Below are 21,400 nucleotides of genomic sequence, written 5' to 3'. Positions count from 1 at the left end.
TTTTGACTCACCCCTAGTTAGTCAAGACAAAAAAAAAAAAAAAACAATGGATGTGCATCCGCACAACAAATCTAAAGCCCCTCTCTCCCTCCAGGCCACCCATACCTCTCACCCCCACCACTGCATAAGGTGCCAATGGGCCCTGCTCCCTCATAATCCACCCACACCACTGGGCTTTCTTTTTTTTTTTTTTAAAGATTTATTTATTTATTTATTCATTCATTCATACAAGCATTGGGTACAGTCAGAAGTGCAGGAGGGTGAGAGAATTCACCAGAGCCAGAGCGGGGAGCAGAGCAGGCAGAAGGACCGAAGTACACTGCTGAGGGGAGCAGCGGGCGGCAGGAGAGGTCTGCACGCCATGCGGGACCCTCCTCCCGTGGCCGGGGAGCAGCCGGGGATCGAACCGGCGCTGCAGAGGCTGCAGGCAGCTTCGCAACCCAGCGCCCAACTGCTGCGCTATCGGGGAGGCGCCTGGGTTTTCTTTTTAATGAAGTATTTCAAAAATCTAGACAAGAGAATATCTATGTGCCCACTTTATCAAATATTCAACTTTATCAATTTTTAACATTTTGTTGTATTTACTTTCGATCCATGTTTTTATGCTTTTCCTACAAATTTATGTATTAACCATAACCATAAACAATAGATGGAATTGTTTTGCATATTTTGAAACTTTTTATAAATGGCATCATACAACAAGCCTCCTGCAACTCTCTTGATTTAGATGCTAGTTTTAGAGGCATCCACATTGATAGATACAGCTCTTGTTCATTTACTCTAACAGCTGCACTGGGGTCTGTTATCTGCATCCATCACCATTTAGCCATTCTCCTGTGTTTCTGGGTTGTCATTATTGCAAACACTGCTGGGTGAACATTCCTGTTTAGAGCCTTTTTATGCATATGCGTAATAATTTCTCCAGGGAATATGCCTGTGAGTAGAATTGGTTGGGTGTAAGGCTATCCCCCTCAGGTGCTAGCTTTTGCCCAATTGCTCTTGAAAGTGATCATGCCAGTTTACACTCCTCAGAGTGTAGATGCTTATTGATAAAGTGCTTAACATCTGACCACGCTGTCTTGATGTATATTTAATATGCAATTTTCTGATTACTTTTTGCTGCTTAGGAATTTCTCAGATTGTATTATTGACCATTTGGGCTTTCTCTTCTGTGATATGGTATTTGCATCATTTGCCATTTTTTGAATTCTTTTAAAAATGAATTGTAGGCGTTTTAAATATATTCCAGACCCTAACTCATTGTTGATTATTTGCATTGCAAACAATTTTCCCAATCTGTGTCTTTTCTTTAGATGTGTTTACAATGTCTTTTGTTATGCAAAAGTTCTAAATATTAATGAGGCCAAGTTTATTGATCATTTTGATCATTTTCTGCAATTGGGAGGTTTTGTACCTTGCTCAAGAAATCCGCCCCCTCTCAATTGAGATTATGAGGATATCAACTATATTTTCTTCTAATAATGATAAAGTTTTGCTTTCCACATTAAAAGTCTTTAATCCACATAGAATATGTATATGGTACATTAGAGTCTTTAATTCACATGGAATATTTGTATGGTATCTATGATGATTTATTATCCATAAAGATACTAATTTGTCACAGCATCACTTGTTAAATAGTCCTTTTTGAAAAAAAGATTTATTTTTATTTATTTATGCATACAAGAACTTGGGTGCAGGCCAGAGGTGGGGGTAAGAGGATTCACCAGAAACAGAGAGGAGAACAGAACAGGAAAACTGACTGAAATACACTGCTGAGAAGAGCAACAGGCAGGACAGGAGAGGTCTGCTGCGCCATGAGTTCTATCCCCCTGGCTGGGGATAGAACTCATGAACTCATGGAGCAGTGGCTGGTGATATCTTGATAGCACTGAGATTTTAACCGCTGCACCACAAGAGAGGCCCTAAATAATCCTTCTTTTCCCCACTAATGCAATGCAACCTCTCTCATCTATTAAGTTTCCAAATGTGAGTGGGTTTATTTCCTGGACTCTATTTCAATCTATTTTTCTGTCTCTGTGCTACTACCACACTATCTTAGTACCACTTTATGATAAATCTTTATGATAAAGCTCCCCCACTCCTTTTGTGCCTGTTCACAATTGACTTAGCTCTTCTCTCTTTTCCCCCCTTTTTGGCCTTCCACATCAATATTAGAATAAGCTTGTCAAGTTCTACAAAAAAAATTTCACAAGAATTTTCATTTGTACTGCACTGGATTTATAGATTAAATTCAGAAGAGCTGACACCTTTATGATAGTATCTTTCAACCCATGAATATTACACACGGACATTAAAAAAATCCCCATTTACACAAATCTTTTTTTATGTCCTTCTATTATATTTTGTAGTTTTTCTCCATAAAGGTCTTGCATATCTTTTGTTAGATTTATTCCTAGATATCTTAAAGTTTATTACAACTGTGGATGACAGTTTTCTGTTATAGTTTCTGATTAGTTACTATTTATACATAGGAATAGTATGGACATCACAAGAAAAAAAATTCTAACTGTGTGGAGGGGATTTATTGTGGTAATCATTTTGCTATATATACAAATATTGAATCATTATGTTTTATGTCACTTACACCTCAATTAAAAAAAAAGAATGGATTTTCCTATGTTGGCCACTCTTAGCAACTTCGCTGCATTCTCTTACTAGTTCTATTTGTTCTTATGGATATTTTTATGGTAAAGTATTCCTGGGACTTCTACTTCTAGAAGTAGTGTCCTAAATACTCAGATAAGTCTTGTTTCCACAATCATGTCTATCCTGCTTGAAAGGTGGCAGTTATTGCTGGGGTTGCAGGAAGTGAGTGAAATCTCCAAGGATCAAGTGAGCTGAAAGTAAAATGTGACGTTACAAGCATGCAGGAAAGATGGGATTGCCCTGGGTGCGAATGTCCATGCATAGAAACACAACAAGATAAGCTTTGCAGGGCCTCCCCGGTGGCACCGCAGTTGAGCGCTGGGTTGTGAAGCTGCCTGCAGCCTCTGCAGCGCCAGTTCGATCCCCGGCTGCTCCCCGGCCACAGGAGGAGGGTCCCACATGGCGCGCAGACCTCTCCTGCCGCCCGCTGCTCCCCTCAGCAGTGTACTTCAGTCCTTCTGCCTGCTCTGCTCCCTGCTCTGGCTCTGGTGAATTCTCTCACCCTCCCACGCTTCTGACTGTACCCAGTGCTTGTATAAATAAATAATAAATAAATCTTAAAAAAAAAAAGAAACTTTGATAACTAAACATGTGACCACAGTAAGGAGAAACTGAATCCCAAACCTCCAAAACAAGCTAGGACCCTGGAAAATGACTGAAGTGGCCATAGTTTTGGTTGGTACATTCCTTGATGTCAAGTAAAAGCCAAAGCAAGTTTTCTCTGGAGAAAATTAACCTCAATTAAAGCCCCAAATTTCCACATCTTAGTATCTGTTAAAGTGAACTCCCAATAAAAAGTCTCCAGACACAAGGAAGCAAACTCCTGTAAGTGAGAGTCAGAAGGAATAATTAACAAGTTTAAGTTCTTAAGGATACCAGCTACTGAAATCATAAGATAGAGGGTATAAAGCAGTTATAAATAAATGATTGTAAAGAAACGAGAGATTGAATCATAAAAATGGGTTAGCACTGAATGACTCACAAAATTGATTGGGAAAAACTGACACTGACAATAAGTAGTACTTTTAGAAATGAAAAATATAATTTGAAAACATAAAAATCAGGATGTGGTTAAGAGCAGATAAGACCCAGTTGAAGAATTAGTTGAAGAGAGAATTAGTGAACTGGAAGATTAACATAAAGACATCACAATAATGCAGTATAGTCTAGGACACAGAAACTATGAAAAAGGTTAAGAGATACTCTGGAATATGCCTGATAAGAGGGGTCCAAATGAAGAAAATGGAGAGGATAGAAGAGAATTGAAGAGATAATGACTGAGAGGGTTTTTTTTTTTTTTAATTGATGAAAAACATCAATCTCCATTTATCCTAAGCAGGGTGTATTTAAAAAAAAAAAAAATCACCCTCTAGGTGGTGGGTTGCTTAATTTTCCATAATCTCTCCTTCCAAAATTTGGAACCTAATCGCCACTCCCCCCCGCCTTTTAATGTCTTCCTTCTCTCTTTGTTTTCCTTTTCTATTTTCTAGGGATTTCTTTAATCTGATCCCCCAAGTCAATCTTCAGCCTGTAGTTATCCTACCTACTCCATTATTTTGACTATTATATTTTCCAAGCCTTGTATTGTATTGCAACTTGTACATTTCCCATACCCAATGCTGTGTTTCTGCTCAATTATTTTTCATGCTTTCTTATTTTGTTTCATATTGCTAATATCTTACTTTATCTTTCTCTGTTTAAAAGGCTAATGTGAACATTTTGGGCCATCTGTTCTAATATTTATGCTTCTAAGGAAATCTGAAATCCAATATGTTGTTTTTCTTTTGAAATATTTGTACTCCGTAGTGTTCATTTTTCCCTGGGGGCATTGGCTACTCTGACAGGCAATCAGAAGACCAGATGTTTATACTTGTCAGTATCAATTAGCTCTGTGGTCATGGGGGTGGCACATATGTGCATGTATGTGTACACACACACACCCCCTCCCCAGGGAAAGCAGAATTAGGAGGTGATTCTTCTAAGCTCAGAATTTACCAACCCTGAAGATTTGTAAAGTGAAGAGTGGGGAAGAGACTACCCAAGAATAGTTAGTTTAGTTCCTACCTGTTTTCCTCAGTTCCTCACAAGTACTGGGCTTCTAATTTTACTACTGATGACCCCTAGACCAGAGGTCTGAGTCACACCAGCTGTGCATAGGGCAGATACGGTTATCCCAAAGGGATATCAGGGGAGAAACAAAAGGGAAACTCCAATAATTCCCAATAATTCCAATATTACCCAGATGTTTTCCCATGCAGTTCCACTAGCATTAAGTTCTAGAGAAGGAGCCACAAGTCGTGCTACTTCCATCTCTTGGAACTTATAACCTATAACTGCATCCTATTCTGTTTTCGCAGATAGAAAACTTCTCTTTTGCTCTGAGGGTATTTATGACAGAAAAATTGTGGGGGTTTTTGTTTGTTTTGTTACGATTTATTTTTATTTATTTATGCATGGAAGAACTGGGTGCAGAGGTAAGAGGATTTACCAGAGACAAAGTGGGGAGCAGAATGGGCAGATCTACTGAAATACACTGCTGGGGGGAGCAGTGGGTGATGCAGGAGAAATCGGCTGCAACATGTGGGTCAGCTACCTGGCCTGAGATCGAACTCATGCCTTTGTGGCTGGCGATAGCTTGATAGCACTGAGACTTTAACCCCTGCACCACCACCTCCAGGGAGGCCCTAGAACAATTTTTTTCCTGTTTATTTTCTTCTGCTTTCATTGTCTGTTTCTGCTGGAGTTTTTTGTTTTTAAGATTTATTTTATTTATTTATACAAGCACTGGGTACAGTCAGAAGCACGGGAGGGTGAGAGAATTCACCAGAGCCAGAGCGGAGAGCACAACAGGCCGATTCACGAAGTACACTGCTGAGGGGAGCAGGAGAGGTCTGCGTGCCATGTGGGACCCTCACCAGTGGCCGGGGATGGAACTGGCGCTGCAGAGGCTGCGGGCAGCTTCACAACCCAGGCTCAACCACTGCACCACCAGGGAGGCCCTGGTTTGATTTTTAATGTTGTTAGAGGCTTTCTCCAAATGTTTTGATCCTTGCTTGTCTGTTTCTGACCAAGAAGGGGAAGCAACAACATTATTTGGAATCTCTGAGCCCATGGAGTGTCGTGTAAACACTGATCTTCTTAGAGTCCTCAGGCTGGATTGTTTGGTGAAGTCCCTCTCTGCACTTTCAGGTCTTTCTTCTTGAGAATTTAGTAGGGGAGAACACTAAACAGCTTTTGCATCATTAAGCATATATAACCTACATTCCCTTTCTTGCATACAGTCTCCATACTCTCATATCCAGCTTCCTAAATTCCAAAAATAATCCTCCAAACTTTTGCCACATTGGAGGGGCTATTTCTCAGCAATGTGGAGCAGGGGGAAAGCTCAGATCTAGGACTTATCACTTTCTGAACGGTTTTCAACCAAATATTTCTATTTATCCCCCTCTCGTACCCAGTCTCAGCAGTGGCAAGGGCTAACAGTTTCTGAGTGGTTTGAGGATCTGGGTGCTGACTCAGGTGATCTACTTAACTATGTCAGTTTGGGGTATGGTTTTCTTGGACCCGCTAAGTCAGCAGCTTCTCATCCATCTGCTTCCCAGTTTCTCAAATGTTATTGCTGTTAACATCTCTTTTTCTTGCCCTTGTGGATTTATTCCTTTTTTTTTAAAAAAAAAAAAAACCCATTACCATTGTTTTAGTGGCATATCAAGAAGGAGAAAAATTAGATTCATTTTCTGAGCCCATCAACTTTACCTGAAAGCCTATATTTTTTTTATGTAGAAAGTCACTATTATATCTACCAAGTAGATTTTTCTCTTTTCAAGCTTCACACCTTTTTTTTTCTTTTTCTTTCTGTGCCATTTTGAATAGGCCCTCAAGTGCAATGTTGAATAGATGATGTGATAGCAGGAATCTTTGCCTTAGTTCTGATTTTAGTGGGAATGATACTAAAGTGCCTCCCCTGCTGTGTTTGCCATAAGTTTTTGATAGGCCCTCTCTATCAGTTGAAGGAATTTCCTTTTTATTACCCAGGTTTATCTTTGACTACAAGTGACAAAAAATACCACAAAAAAGCAGCTTCTAAGCTAAGTTAGAAATTTATTTCTGTGTCAGCAACACAAAACTGGACTGCAAGCGCCAAAGTACATAGAGACCTCGCTGGCTCTTTTCGTCTTCTCATTTTCAATGCAACTCACTTCTCACTGTTAAAATGGCTGCTCCTTAGCTTTAGTCCATAAGTCTGCATTCCAGAAAGCAGGAAGGAGAAAAAGCAAAGAGAAAGTCAAGTTCCTCCCTTCAAGGACAGGTATCAGATTACACACAATTTCTTTTTTTTTAATAGAGGAATGTTTTATTTATTTGTTTGTTTGTTTTGTTTATACAAGCACTGGGTACAGTCAGAAGCGCGGGAGGGTGAGAGAATTCACCAGAGCCAGAGCGGGGAGCAGAACAGGCAGAAGGACCGAAGTACACTGCTGAGGGGAGCAGCGGGCGGCAGGAGAGGTCTGGGCGCCATGTGGGACCCTCCTCCAGTGGCCGGGGAGCAGCCGGGGATCGAACCAGAGCTGCAGAGGCCGCGGGCAGCTTCGCAACCCAGCGCTCAACCGCTGCGCCACCGGGGAGGCCCCAGAATTTCTATTTGTATCTCATTGGCCAGAAGGGATTCCTGGGTGGACACTTACTCCAAGGGGAGTCTGGAAAGTGTTCTATATTTTAGACTATAATATGCTTGACTAGTCTGATAAGTGGTTAGTCTTTCCTAGATCTGTAGTGACACTAATACCATGTTTAATTCTTAATTTTTTATGCCTTTTCTCTTATTTCTCAACCAGTTTTAATTTTGTTGATTCCGTCTGTTATTTGCTTTCTATTTCATTATTTTCCACTCTTGTCTCTTAGTGCTTCATTGTTTTATAAATATTAGGCCAACTCTCTGGAGTAAACACCTCAATTATTATTAATCTTGCTTCTTAATAAAGTTTTTTAAGGCTTTTTCATTTATATTAAATAGCACTTTCACTGCATCTCATAAGTTTTGATAGGTAGTGCTATCATTATGGTTCAATTCTAAATACTTTATACTTTTCATTGATTTCCTCTTCAAACTACAGATTACTTAGATGTTTTTAAAATGTGAAGGTGGTATTTGTTTGGTTTATTTATTTTTTTAATTTATTTATGTATACAAAAACTGGGATACAGGTCAGAGGCACGGGAAGATGAGAGAATTCACCAGAGAGAGCGGGGAGCAGACCAGGCAGAAGGACAAAAGACACTGCTGAGTGGATCAGCAGGTGAGACAGGAGAGGTCTGCTGCGCCATGTGGGAATCTCCCTGACTGGCCGGGAATCGAACCCACACTACAGAGGCTGCAGACAGCTTTACAGCGCAGTGCTCAACCCTCTGTGCCACCGGTGAGGCCCTGTTTTTTTTATTTTTACAACATTTTAAAAAATTTAATTGCATTGTGGCCAGAGAAAGTGTGCTGCATGATACCATTTTTTATTTTAATTCACTTAATATGTGTTTTTTTAAGGGACTGTATATTCTCTGTTTGGTGCACAGTTCTAAATATATTTGATGAGTTCCCCCTTGTTAATTTGATTATTTGATCGGTCAATTCCTTTAAGAGTTATGTTAAAATCCTCCATTAGGATTATAGTCTCATCACATACAAATATGTGAATTTTTAAATCTTGTGAAATATTCCTTTTATACTTTTTCAGTGTCCCTTTTTATCCTTATTAACAGGGTGGCATTAAAGTCAACTTTGTCTGATATTAATATTGACATATCGACTTTCTTTGGTTAGTATTGTTATGACATATCTTTTTCATGTTTTCAATTTTAATTTTGATTTATAGTTTTAAGTGTATCATTTATAAGCACCATAGAGTTGGATTAAAAAAATTCAATCTGTGTTTGCTTCGGCAGCACATGTACTAAAAAAAAAAAACCAACATAAACTCAATCCAATGAATTTAGTCAGTATATTTAGTTTTATTGATGTATTTGAGCTCATTTCTATCACTTTGTCATTTATGTTTACATCCTTTTCCTTTGCTTCTTTTTATGTCTTTTTTTTTGCGTTGCATCAGTGAAGTTTCCTACATGCTTTCGGCTAATTTGGAAGGTGTTATGAACTTTGGTGGGACTAAATTGTGTCCAACCAAAATTCATATGTTAAACATCCAACATTCAATTTGACTGTATTTAGAGTCAGGGTCATTAAGGAGGTAATTAAAATTAAATGCGATCACAAGGGTAGGGTCCCAATCCAATAAGGCTGGTGTCTTTGTAAGAAAATGAGGAAACACAGGAGCACCTTCACTCTGTTTGCACACAAAGGAAAGGTCATGTGAGGACACAACGAGAAAATGGTTGTCTGACAGTCTAGTAGAAATGTCTCACCAGAATCCAGTCCTGCTGGCCCCTGGTCTTGGGCTCTCAGTCTTCAGACTGTGAGCAAATAAATTTGTTATTTTAACCACCCAGTCTGTGGTATTTTGTGATGGCAGCCTGAATGCCTAACAGACTAACATCATAAGGATTATATTTCTTTTCTTTTAATAATTAAACTTATATATTTAATATGTATGCTTAACTATGAATTATTTTAGCAATGTCAAAAATTTAGTATTTCTATCCTCCTTCCAAATACAGACCCATTAGTTCATTTTAATCATCATTCCTACTTAATAATTTTATTATCTTTTAGAGTTTATTTCACCATTTTAAAATCACAAAACCTTTCTTTTTAAAACTTGGTGATTAATTTAATTTACTAGCACTTTATCACTGTCGGTGCTCACTGAATTTTATTGTATCCTACATCTTCCTTCTAGATTAATTTCTCTTCTTGTTGAATTACTTTTTCTTGTGGTGAACAGCTGTGGCACATAAGTTCTCTGTCTTTGTCTGAAAGTATATTTATTTTGTCTTTGTTCCTACATGATAATTTGGCTGCAAATAAACTTAAGGTTTTGTTTTTTTTTCAAGATTTATTTTACTTGTTTATGTATATAAGAACTGGGGTCTAGGCTAAAGGTGTGGGGGAGAGGGGGGGATTCACCAGAGACAGAGTGGGAGTAGAACAAATGGATCTACTGAGATACACTGCTGAGGGGAGCAATGGGTAAGACAGGCGAGGTCTGCTGCTCCATGTGGGTCAGCTCCCCCGGCAGGGGGTCGAACTTATGCCAGCAGTGGCTGGTGATAGCTTGAATGCACTTGCGCTGAGACTTTAACCCCTGCACCACTAGGGAGGCCCTGTAAACTCAAGCCTTTAAATATCGTTATCCCATTGTCTTCAATAGATATTGTGGCTTATAGGAAGTCTCTGACAATCCAATGAACACACCTTTACGTGGTTTATCTTTTCTCTATAATAACTGCTTGGTCTGAATATTTGCATCCCCCCAAAATTCATGTTGATATCCAACCCTTCCCCTGGTGATGGTATTAGGAGGTGGGGCCCTAGAGGGGTGATTAAGTTGTAAAGCCGGAGGTTTCATGAATGGGATTAGTGCCTTTGTAAGGGGCTCCTGAGATATCCTTCACCCCTTCTGCCATGTAAAGATGCCATGAGAAGTCTGCAGCCCCGAAGAAGGTCCTCACCCAAAGCAGACACCCTGACCTCAGATTTCCAGAACCATAAGAACTAAATATCTGTTCTTTATGGCTTATAAAGGCTTAGTTGTAACAGCCTGAATGCTCGAAGACAATAGTTTTTCAGACTTTAATCCTCTGTGTTCTGCAGTTTCAGTACTGTGTGTCTGTGTGTAGACTTATTTTTATTCATGCTGGCACCTTAAAGTGCACTTATAATCAAAGAATTGGTGTCCTTCATGACTTCTTCAATCTGAGGAATTCTAGGCTTTCTCTCTCCAAATATATAACCCTCTGTTTTCTTCTGAGACTCTGATTTTCATATATTGGAACGTCTTTCAATCATTTATGTGTCCTAATTAGCCTATCTTTTAATCTGTTCATTTATCCATGCTGCATTCTAGCCTAATTCTTTTTGTATTATCTTCAAATTCACCAGTATGCTTTGTTTCAATTTTGGAATCTAGCCTATCACACTTTTCAATAGCTAATTTTTTCCTCATTTCCAAGGTGTCTTCTCCTTTTTTCATTTTTGTCTGTTTGAATGTCTTGTTCTATTTAAAATTTTTTTTAAATAGAAATCGCTCTCTCAGTCATCATCTTGAGTCCCTTAAATACATTTATTTAAAATCATTTGTCAAACTATGTTCAAAAATCAGTGACACCTGCAGTAACTTTGTCTTCTGATTGTAAATTTTGTTTTCTGTTTCTTGGCATTAGAATTCCACTTAGATCTCACAACTTTGAGCAGGAGTTTTCATTGTTCAGGTATTTTTCCCCCTTTCTCATTGGCATTTTTTTATTGTTGTAGCCTCTATCTGGCACATAGAGGACCCCCAGATGAACACAGCAACCTTGAACCCCATGAAGTGGTTACACCCACCAGTGATGAGACAGTCACCTTCTCAAAGATGAGGTACCACAGCAAGCCCAGCTGAGCTTTGTCGAGAGCCTGCTGTTGACCCCAAACAAAAGCAGTTGTTCAACTACAAAATGGGCTTATTCAGAAGTCACAACAGAAGAGAAGGCACCTGGAAAATGTGTTCTTGGCGAGACCCCTGTGTACTTCCTAATCCAAGACTAACAAGCCCCCAAATAACCTCCGGAGGACCTCCCCCTTAGTTCCATCAAGGGTGGAAACAGACTTGGCAAGGCCCTTTGGGGCCCAGTACTTTGTTGATGTGTGTAAATTGAATGTTTGTTGATTCCTGCCTCCTCTCTTCATTTAAATAGGGTTCTGGCCTCCCTGGTGGCTAAAGGGGTTAAGCACCACACTATGAAGCAATCTGCAGCCTCTGCAGCACGGGTTTGATCCCCGGCCGGCCAGGGAGCAACACACATGGCGCAGCAGATGTGTCTCACCTCTCATGTCTCACCTGCTGCTCCCCTCAGCAGTGTATTTCAGTCACTCTGCCTGCTCCCCACTCTGTCTCTGGTGATTCCTCTCACACACCCCTCTCCCGGCATCTCTGGCCTGTACCCCAGCTCTTGTATGCCTAAATAAAATTAAAAAAAAAATAAACAGGGTTCTGAACTCTAATGCCCACGCCTCTTTGCGCTTGGTCTGGCAGGTGCCCTAATGCGTCCCATTTCTCAGTGTAAGTGGGAAGAAAAAGAGGGTCCGAGGACTAAGTGGCTTGCCCTGCAGCCTAACGGGGTGTGTGCCCTTGGGTCTGTCCACCCTCAAGCCCCGCGCAGTGGCGACAGCAGGAGCGGGCTAAGAGCGCCTCCTGCAGAAGAGGCGCGGACCCAGGCGCCTTGGGCTGCCAGGAGAAGCCGCGTCTGAGCAGGGGACGGAGGGGTGTGCCCTGGGGGTGGACCTGAAGCGACAGGCGCTGCCGGGGACTGTCTCTCCTTCCCTCTGGCCCCGGGGCGGTGTCCTTAACCCCCAACACTGGGAAAACCGCCCCCGGGCGAGGACATCCCCTGGGTCCCGGGGCCATCCTAGCAGCGCCTTGAGCAGAAGCAGGTAACCCAGGGCCTGGGAGACGGCTGCTCCCCGCAACCTTCAGGCATTTCTTCACGGTCCCCAGCCGTCCAGGTGCGCGCCGCCGGCTCCCGCAGGCTTGTGATGCGTGCACGCCCGGGGACGGGGCAGGCGGGAGAGAACATATTTAAGCTCCCCCCTTTTCCCCCGCCGTGTGACTGGGTTGAGCATCCATGCATTCAAGCAGCACAAGTTTAGCAGGGCCCTGCTGTGCTTCTCAGGTGAAGCCCACCCTCCTAAGGTGCGGGGCTTGCAGCCCCCGCATCCCGGCCCTGCGGCCGCCTCGCCGCAGACGCTGAGCCAGCGCGCCCCCTCGTGGAAGCTGCCGGGACTTCGCGGCGCCGCCCGGGCTGCGGAGACCCCGGAGCGCCCCGCAGCGCGGCGACCCCGCTCTCCAACGCCCGCGGAGGCTGGCACGGGGCCTGCCAAGTCTTCAGGTCCCTGTAGATGCCCCAGGCCCCTTTGCACGCTCCAGACGCCACGCCCGCCTCTGCCCCCCGACAGCTCCCGTGAACCCGCCTTGCGTCCTCCGCCAAGCCCAGCCCCCAGCTCCTCCTACCCGGGTCTCCGGTCTCTCCCCTCTGGCAGCCTCTGGAGCTTCCCTGGGCTCCAAGCTGGGCAGGCAGGGGGTGGAAACAGGGGGCCGAAGGTTCATGCCATCCCCCCCTCCCCCCGTTTCAAAGTAGACATCTGTCAGGTTGCAGGGGAGCTGGTGCTGCTGCTGAAAACAAGGACTTTTACAAATCCCCCCCCAAAATGTGCTCCCGCTTTCAGAGCTCACGCTCCCCTCCTCACACTCTCTTCCTCTCGGTCTCTCCCTCTTCCTTGCCCTCTCCTTCCCTCTGTATCTCTCCCCGCTTTTCTCCTAATGCCTTTCCCTCTAGGGACCGCAGACTTGGAAGGAAAGTGATGACTGACCAGCCTAGTGAGCCCTAATTTACAGGGGAAGGGGCCTTGTGACAGCCGCCTCGCCTCGCGCTGAGAGATCAGGGAGGCTGGTAAAGCTTTCCTAGGAGGAGGTAGTTTCTGTGGCAGAGACCCCACAGACATCCCCCACCTTCACCTCACACTGATTTTTGACAGGTGTGCAAAATGGTGGCAAGGCTGCCTGTTCAGCAACAGTGCTGGCACCATTGGACGGGTCTAGATGCAAAGGAGGCTGACCTAAGTCTCCTCCATCTTCAAAAACAGCTCAGAGTAAATCACAGACTTAATTGAGAATAAAGCAAGAGAATCTTCACCATCTAGGGCAGCCCAAACCCCGCAAACCTGCCTATTCTAAATGGGTTCTGCCATCCGCCGCATCAACACAAAACATAGGAGACTTTAATGGGAAGGAACTTTAATAAAACTAGGAAATAATAAAGGTAAGGCAAAGAGTCTAGTTTCTAAATGAAGCACCCAAAGTTACCCGTCCCCTCGTGGGTAAAAGTCCATCCATATGGGATCGGCCCAGAGCAAGGCCCCAAAGCCTGCCACAAGTCTAAAGCATCTTCCAGTGGGGACCCACAGAAAAGGGTCACAAACAACCAGACAAGCCCAGAAGGAAAAGAGCAAAATCAACATCAAGATAAAAGCTGCCATTGTCACCTCCCTATGGGTCTCACCCACATCTGTGTCACCCAGTCCACAACCAAAAGACAAGCGCAGTTTCTTCACATGTCTCTAGGCGCCACGTGCCTCCTCCAGGTCTCCTTCTGGCTCCATCCTGCTTCCTTCCTCAGTCTCTTCTCCAGCTTCTCCTCTTCCTGCTCAGCTCCACCCTCCCTTGGGTGGGGCAGGGAACCTCCCCCTTTCCTGGGGACCACCCTGTTACACTATCACCACAATGGCCTGAGTCTGATCCCGGCCAGGGAGCTACCCACATGGCACTGCAGACCTCTCCTGTCTCACCCGCTGCTCCCCTCAGCAGTGTATTTCAGTTGATCCACCTGTTCTGCTCCCCACTCTGTCTCTGGTAAATGCTCTCACACCCCATGACCTCTGGCCTACACCTCAGTTCTTCTATGCATAAATAATAAATCTCTAAAAAATAATAAAAACATTTGCTCTTTGACAGACCCAAGGAAAGGATGAAAAGACAAGCTACACATAGATGAAAATATTTGCAAAACATCTATCTGACCCTCAAAGAAAAGCTCACTTATTTCTGGTCTTCCTAGTGTGTTCAATTCATCTCCACGCTCTAAATGAAGAGTTCATGTCTTCTCAAATTTCCAATACTTTCTCACTCGTAGCTGATGGGCGCCCTGCTTCCCATTACACCGTTGAAATGATTGGGAGGATTTCTAGGCTCCTGCTGCAGCATCCCCCAGGGCCAGGGAGCAGCCGGCTCCAGCAGTCTCCTTGGTGAGGAGATGGGCTGCGCTTCCAAGGCCGTCATAATATCCCAACCCCTCTTGCCATCTCAAAGACTTTGCTCTGTAATTTTCCCCTCTCTCTCCATTGCACATCCAATTTTTCTCTCTACTGGATCCTTCCTATCAGCAGACAGAAATGCCAGTGCAACAGTCATTTTAAAACTGAAGATGTGCCCATGACCTCATCCCACCTCCAGGCATGACCTCATTTCTCTGTCTCCTGCAACAAAACTCCTCAAAGGCGCCTGTGTGGTGTCTGTGTTCATTTTCTTTTTTGCATTGGTTTTTATTATGAAAAGTTAAACATTCACCGAAGTGAGGGAATAGAATACACTCCCATCTACGCGATATACAGAGAGTTGTAGATCCTCCACCCCATTCATGTGTTGGAGTCCTGGCCCCCCACCCCCAATCCTGTGCCTGGATTTGGAGGTAGGGTCCTCACTTACCCTCATGTAATGAGGGTAAAATGAAATTGAATAAGGAAGTTAGGAAATGGCTACAAGTTGTCAGTTAGGAACAGTTAGGGTGCCCCAAGCCCATTTATTGATCTGAACAATCAGTGGGAATCAGGAGGGCGCCCCTCAAGCCCAGGTGTCTCAAGCCCACTTATCAAACTGAACGGGGGAACAATAGACAGAAATCAGGGTGTCCCCCCCACCCCCACCAACCCAATTAAAAGTGGAATGTTCAGCTCAGGACACAATGGCATGGTGCTGAGGCAACAAATGAAACTGGTTTTGGGAAGGCAGGCGGGTAACTTGGGAAACTCAGTGGGCCTCAGGAGACTTCGGGACCCACAGCCCCAGTCAATCAGCAAGAGACACAACAGGGAGACACCCAATCGCCAAACACCCCCTCTCCTTGCCTACCACACCCACATAAACTACTTCTGGGCTACCCACTTGGGACCCCTCTCTGCTTAGAGTTCTCTCCTTCCTTGAATCTATCAATAATCTCTTGCTTTTCTATAACTCTGGAGATGTTGAATTCTTTCCTCTCAGAGGACAAGAACCCAGAAAGTCCTCAGGGGTCCCCGGACCTTCCGGCCTGATTCAAAATCAGACGCAAATTCAGAAGACTGGGGTATTGTAAAAAGAGGAGGTCAGGACACCGCAGGACAGTCTGAGAGGCTGAGCACGTGAAGACACAGGGCAGGGGGTGTCTGAAGTCAAGGGGAGAGGCCTCTGGAGGAGCCAAACACGCCACACACCATCCGGGACTTCCACCCTTCCCCGGGTGAGAAAATAAGCCCCGCTGCTGAAGCCTGTGCATTTTGTAAGCAGCCCAGGTTGTCACTCCAGCACCCTCCCGCAGACTCAAAGATCAGCAAAGGCATTTCCCTTTCTGCTTTGTCTACCCCTTTTTCTGAAGTGCTCTAGCCTCCGCCCTGATGATATTTCACTCCCGTGTGCTTCATTGTGCCCCGGGGAGCCGAGGACATTGTCTTACTAATCACAATGGCCTTTTCACACCTAGAATAGCAGCAAGAATTGCTTGGTAATATCTAATATTCAGTCCTTACTCAGATTTCCCTGATTGTCTTTAAAATAAGTCTTTTCAGAACTGATCTGTTGAGTCAGGCTCCACACCGGCTGCTTGTGTCTCTGAAATCCCTTTTGTTTAGATTAGTCCATCCCCCAAATCCTGCCCTTTCATTTCTCATCTTCCTGACATATTGAAAAAAAACTGTCAGCGGTTCTACACAACAGCCCACTTCCTGGCTTTGTCCGTGGCTTTCCCAGCCACGGCTCGCTCTCGTATTTCTGTTTGTTGTTTTCTGTTTGTTAAATAGTTAGAAAATTTTAAAGACAAGGTGTAAGCACAGTATAGAAACCATTCTTTCCCATGAACTGTGAGTTGCTGTGGAGCCTGCCCATCCCCCAGGAATTTGTGTGCCTTTCACAAACATGAAGGCCCCAATGAGGGAATTAACATGCAGACATCACTTCCACCTCATCTGCATGCCCCGTTCACGTCTCACGGATTGTCTCAATAATGTCTTTTCCACCAAACCAATCCACCCCTAGACCATGTGTTTCCCTTCGTCGTCATGTCTCCTTCCTCCAGAGCACTTCCTCGGGCTGCCCTTGAACTAAGGACCTTGCCAGTTCGGAAGATTACAGCGCGGTTAATTTGTCGCGCATCCCTCTGTTCAGATTTGTCTGATGTTTCCTTATGATTAGATTCAGGTTATGCATCTTTGGCAGGAGGATCAGAGAAGAGCTGCTGCCTTCTTCTCATTGAGTCCTGGCAGGTGGTACATGATTTCAATTTGTCCCATCACCGAGGATGTTAACCTTGATGAGTTGACTGAGGCAGAGGCTGCCAGTTTCCCTCTCTGAAAGCCACCTCATTTCCCCTGGGTGATCAATAAGTATTTTTGAAGCTCTGTAATATCCTGTTACTCTTCAAACTTTCACTCACTAGTTTTAAAACGCTTGATGTTTCTTGGCCAAGCTCATGGTTATTATGGAGGTTGCCAGATTTTCTAACGTTATCCTTCCTTCTGTATTTATTTAGTTGGCACTTTGTTATAAGGAGAGGCTTTGTCATTCTCTCTCACCCCTCTCCCCCTCAGTGTAGGGTCATGGATTCCATTTATTTACTGGGCTATAATCTGTTTTAAGTCATTTAATCTAATGCTCAAATAGCCCCAGATCAGACCAGTCTTTCAGCTGGTCCTGCCTTTGACATCAGCAGAGCCCTTCCTTACTCTCTGGTACAAGCTGTTCCCGGCTTATCTTGTACTTTTCCTGCCTCCTCCTTGGAATCAGCCATTTTCCCAGGAACCCTGATTGCTTTAGGGAAGACGGGAATTTAGAAACCAAGATCTGGGCACTGCAGTGTATTCTGATTTTGGATGGTGCTGCTCGCAGATCCTCTCAGTGGGTAGTTAAGAAATGTCTCTCTATGGCCTCCCTGGTGGCATAAGGGCTAAGACACAACCTATGAAGCTGTCCGCAGTCACTGCAGCACAAGTTCGATCCCTGACCAGGGAGCTACCCACATGGCGCGGCAGACCTCTCCTGACTCGCCCGCTGCTCCCCTCAGCATGTTTTCAGTCGATCTGCCTGTTCTGTTCCCCACTCTGTCTCTGGTGAATCCTCTCACCCCCTGCCCCCCGGCATCTCTGGCCTGTACCCCAGCTCCTGTATGCATAAATAAATAAATCTTTTTTTTTTAAAGATTTATTTATTTGTTTATTTATACAAGCACTGGGTACAGTCAGAAGCGCGGGAAGGTGAGAGAATTCACCAGAGCCAGAGCGGGGAGCAGAGCAGGCAGAAGGACCGAAGTACACTGCTGAGGGGAGCAGCGGGCGGCAGGAGAGGTCTGCGCGCCATGTGGGACCCTCCTCCGGTGGCCGGGGAGCAGCCGGGGATCGAACCGGCGCCGCATAGGCTGCGGTCAGCTTCGCAACCCAGCGCTCAACCGCTGCGCCACTGGGGAGGCCCAAATAAATCTTAAAAATTAAAAAAAAAGGTAATGTCTCTTCATCTGTATTTGTTTCCATATTTGTACATATAAAGTCATTACATATAAAGCCATTAGTTCATATTGATGTGTAATTCCCGTTCATCACCACAGGACTCTTTCTAAATCTTCTTCCTTTCACATTTATAATTTTTTCCGCCAATGAGGAACCTGAATCCCATTATTCTCAATTTCCTTGGTCAATGCTCACATCTCACACCCATGCAGCCATCCCAGCCCCCACCCGCACAGGTGCCTTCATCATTATCACCTCAAGTTCTAACACCTGCTCCAGGCTGTTCCCCTACTCCCAAGCATGATGCCTACCTGGTCCAGCCCCACCGCGTGACTTGAGGATTGAATCAGGGAGGGGGGAAGGAGAAAAGGAGGAAGGGGTGAAATGAATGGATCTTTGTATTCTTCAACCTTCTGGAACAAGGAAGCAACGCAGTCACCGACAACTTTCCCACAGTCACGTCTCGGTCCTTCCTGCCTTGCTCTCAGTAGTATTTGATGCACTTGATTCTTGTGCTTAACTGGCTTCTCCTTCTCAGCTTCCTGTGCTGGATCCCCCTGACTTCTGGATGCTGGAAGACTCCAAGGTTCTCTTACTTTAAGTGTCTGTCTGCCTCTGTTACTCGATGCTGATACAGATCCCCGTTAGACAATCGGGAGGCTCGTAGAACTGCTTGGGGGGATTAATTAGTGCAGCAACTTTGAAAAGTGCCTTGATCCTTCTACTGGGAATGGAAAATGCATATCCTGTAACTTAGTAACTGTGTGTCTGTGTGCTAAGGACAGTCACACATGTGGAAACACACGCACACACAGGCGTACATGCAGGAATGGTCGCGGAGGTGGTTTCAAAATAGCAAAACAGCAGGGTGGCCCAGTCAGATGCGGTGCGCTCTTAGGCTAGATGACTAATCACAGCCTCAAGGAATGAACCAGGTATAAATGTATCAACGGGTATAATCACAATAGTAGGAAGTCCCTCCGGAAATGACAAGGGCTGAAGTAGTCTGGTGAAGGGAGATTTCAGATTTATTTTTATAATGTTTGAGGTGAATTGGTTCCATGGATTGGTTTATAACTGAAAGGAATTCAATATTCCAAGTAGGGCCTCCCCGGCGGTGCAGTGGGTTAAGTACATCTCTGTGAAGCTATCCACAGCCACTGCAGCACGAGTTTGATCCCCGGCCAGGGAGCTACCTACAGGGCACAGCAGACCTCTCCTGACTCGCCCGCTGCTCCCCTCTGCAGTGTATTTCAGTCAGTCTCTCTGTTCTGCTCCCCACTCTATGTCTCTGGTGAATCCTCTCGCCCCCACCAACGCACCTCTGGCCTGTACCCCAGTTCTTGTATGCATAAATAAATCTTTTTAAAAAAATCCCAGTAATTAAAAATATAAATTTATATCAAAATAGTCTGTACTTTGTCCATAGCTTTTGCTGCATATTTGTGTTTAATTGCCAGCAAACAGATAGGGTCTCCAGGCCAATAGTTTTCAAAGAATCCTGTTGCTGTCTTCACCAAAGTCTCCTTTCTTCAATGAAGAGCTGGATTCCACTGGATCCCGATGTAATCAGAGCAGGGAAGCAGGATCCTTAGGCACCTCTGAGGTCACAGGCCTATTACAGGAAGGCCACACACGGCCCCTGCCTGGGCCTGCTCCGCCGCCCTGGTTTCCTAAGCTGCCCTCGTTTCTTCAGCTCACAGCCTTGGGTTTTCCTGCCAAAGTTCTCCAGTTACCCGCTGTGCCCGGCAGCAGACACGATGGGGTCCTCTGTGTAAGTGTGGGCGCTCCACCTGGAGGGTTGGGATAAACAAGCTCCTGGGCTTCTATTCCCAATTGTCTATTCTGGACCAAAAAGTGTGGCGGCTCCTCCTGTTGCTGCTCCCACAGAGAGGGCTTGGCGCTGGGGTGGGGAGGTGGTGTGCCATCTCTGCCTCACACGCTGGGGCTGCCCTGGTGCCGGCTCCAAGGGCTGGACACCTGTGGTGGTTACACGGCCCAGCAGCGAAGCCCAGCCGCAGAGCCTCTGGTAGCCCCAGAGACTGCACAGCTGTCTCTCCAGCGGGTGCGGCCCTTGCAGAGTCACATCCCAGCTGAACCTCAGGCCCGTCTAGCCCATAGTCCCTCCTCTCCCCAGCTTTGAGGCCCAAGGAGGAGCAAGGGCCTGGGAAAAGGGGGGAAAATAAGGGAGCAAACCCCTCCCAGGGGCCTGGGAAGGGAGGGAGGTAGTGGGCAGGCGGCCAGGCTGAGTTCAGGAGGGCGCGGCCACACCTGGACCCCTCAGGCATCTCCAGCTCTGGGTCCAGGCCTGACACACCTGAGCTATATTTGTGGACCTGTTACGGAGCAGCCCGATATAAAAAGGGTTGCCTGGCTGTGGGTCCTCACCCGCGCGCTTAAAAGGCCTTATGAATACTCCACTGCAGGCACACACAAAAGGTTAATAAAAGGTTTATTTACAAGGGAAGGGGAAATGAGGAAATGTACAACTCAGGGAGAAAATAGGGAAATAAAGTCTTTAATGTGTCCCACCTTATCCGCCGACCTGGAAACCCAAAGGCACTCTCAGCTGGCCGCGAGCCCCGAGCTGGCGGAGAGCCAAAAAGGGCCCCCCAAAGCCCACGTGTCTGGTTTTATACCAAACCTGGCTGCTTAACCCCACCTTCAGGTCCCAGCCACCTTCCCTTTGGTGGATTGTTTCCTAGTTGTATTAAAGTTCCTTCCCATGAAAGTCTCCTATGTTTTGTGTTGATGCGGCGGATGGCAGAACCCATTTAGAGCAGGCAGGTTTGTGGGGTTTGGGCTGCCCCTCTCCCTGCCCTATAACAGACTGATGAGATGAGGGGTAAGGGCACTCAGGAAAGGGGTGCTCCTCGAAGCGGGCCCCTCGAAGAATGAAAGGAGGGACAGGAAAGATCTGCTCCCTGCCTCTAGCTCATACTTCTCCCCCCCACTTAGTGACACACCCTGAGCGGGAGGCCTGTCCCTGGATAAGAATCAGCGAGTGGTGGGCCTCCCCGGTGGCACAGCGGTTGAGCGCTGGGTTGCGAAGCTGCGCGCGGCCTCTGCGGCGCCGGTTCGATCCCCGGCTGCTCCCCGGCCACCAGAGGAGGGTCCCACATGGCGCGCAGACCTCTCCTGCCGCCCGCTGCTCCCTCAGCAGTGTACTTCGGTCCTTCTGCCTGCTCTGCTCCCCGCTCTGGCTCTGGTGAATTCTCTCGCCCTCCCGCGCTTCTGACTGTACCCAGTGCATGTATAAACCAAACAAACAAACAAACC

This window comes from Talpa occidentalis, unplaced genomic scaffold (genome assembly GCF_014898055.3).
Source record: "Talpa occidentalis isolate TD23 unplaced genomic scaffold, MPIMG_talOcc4v2.1, whole genome shotgun sequence".
Lineage (NCBI taxonomy): Eukaryota > Metazoa > Chordata > Mammalia > Eulipotyphla > Talpidae > Talpa > Talpa occidentalis.
This window is presented reverse-complemented; position numbering follows the sequence as displayed.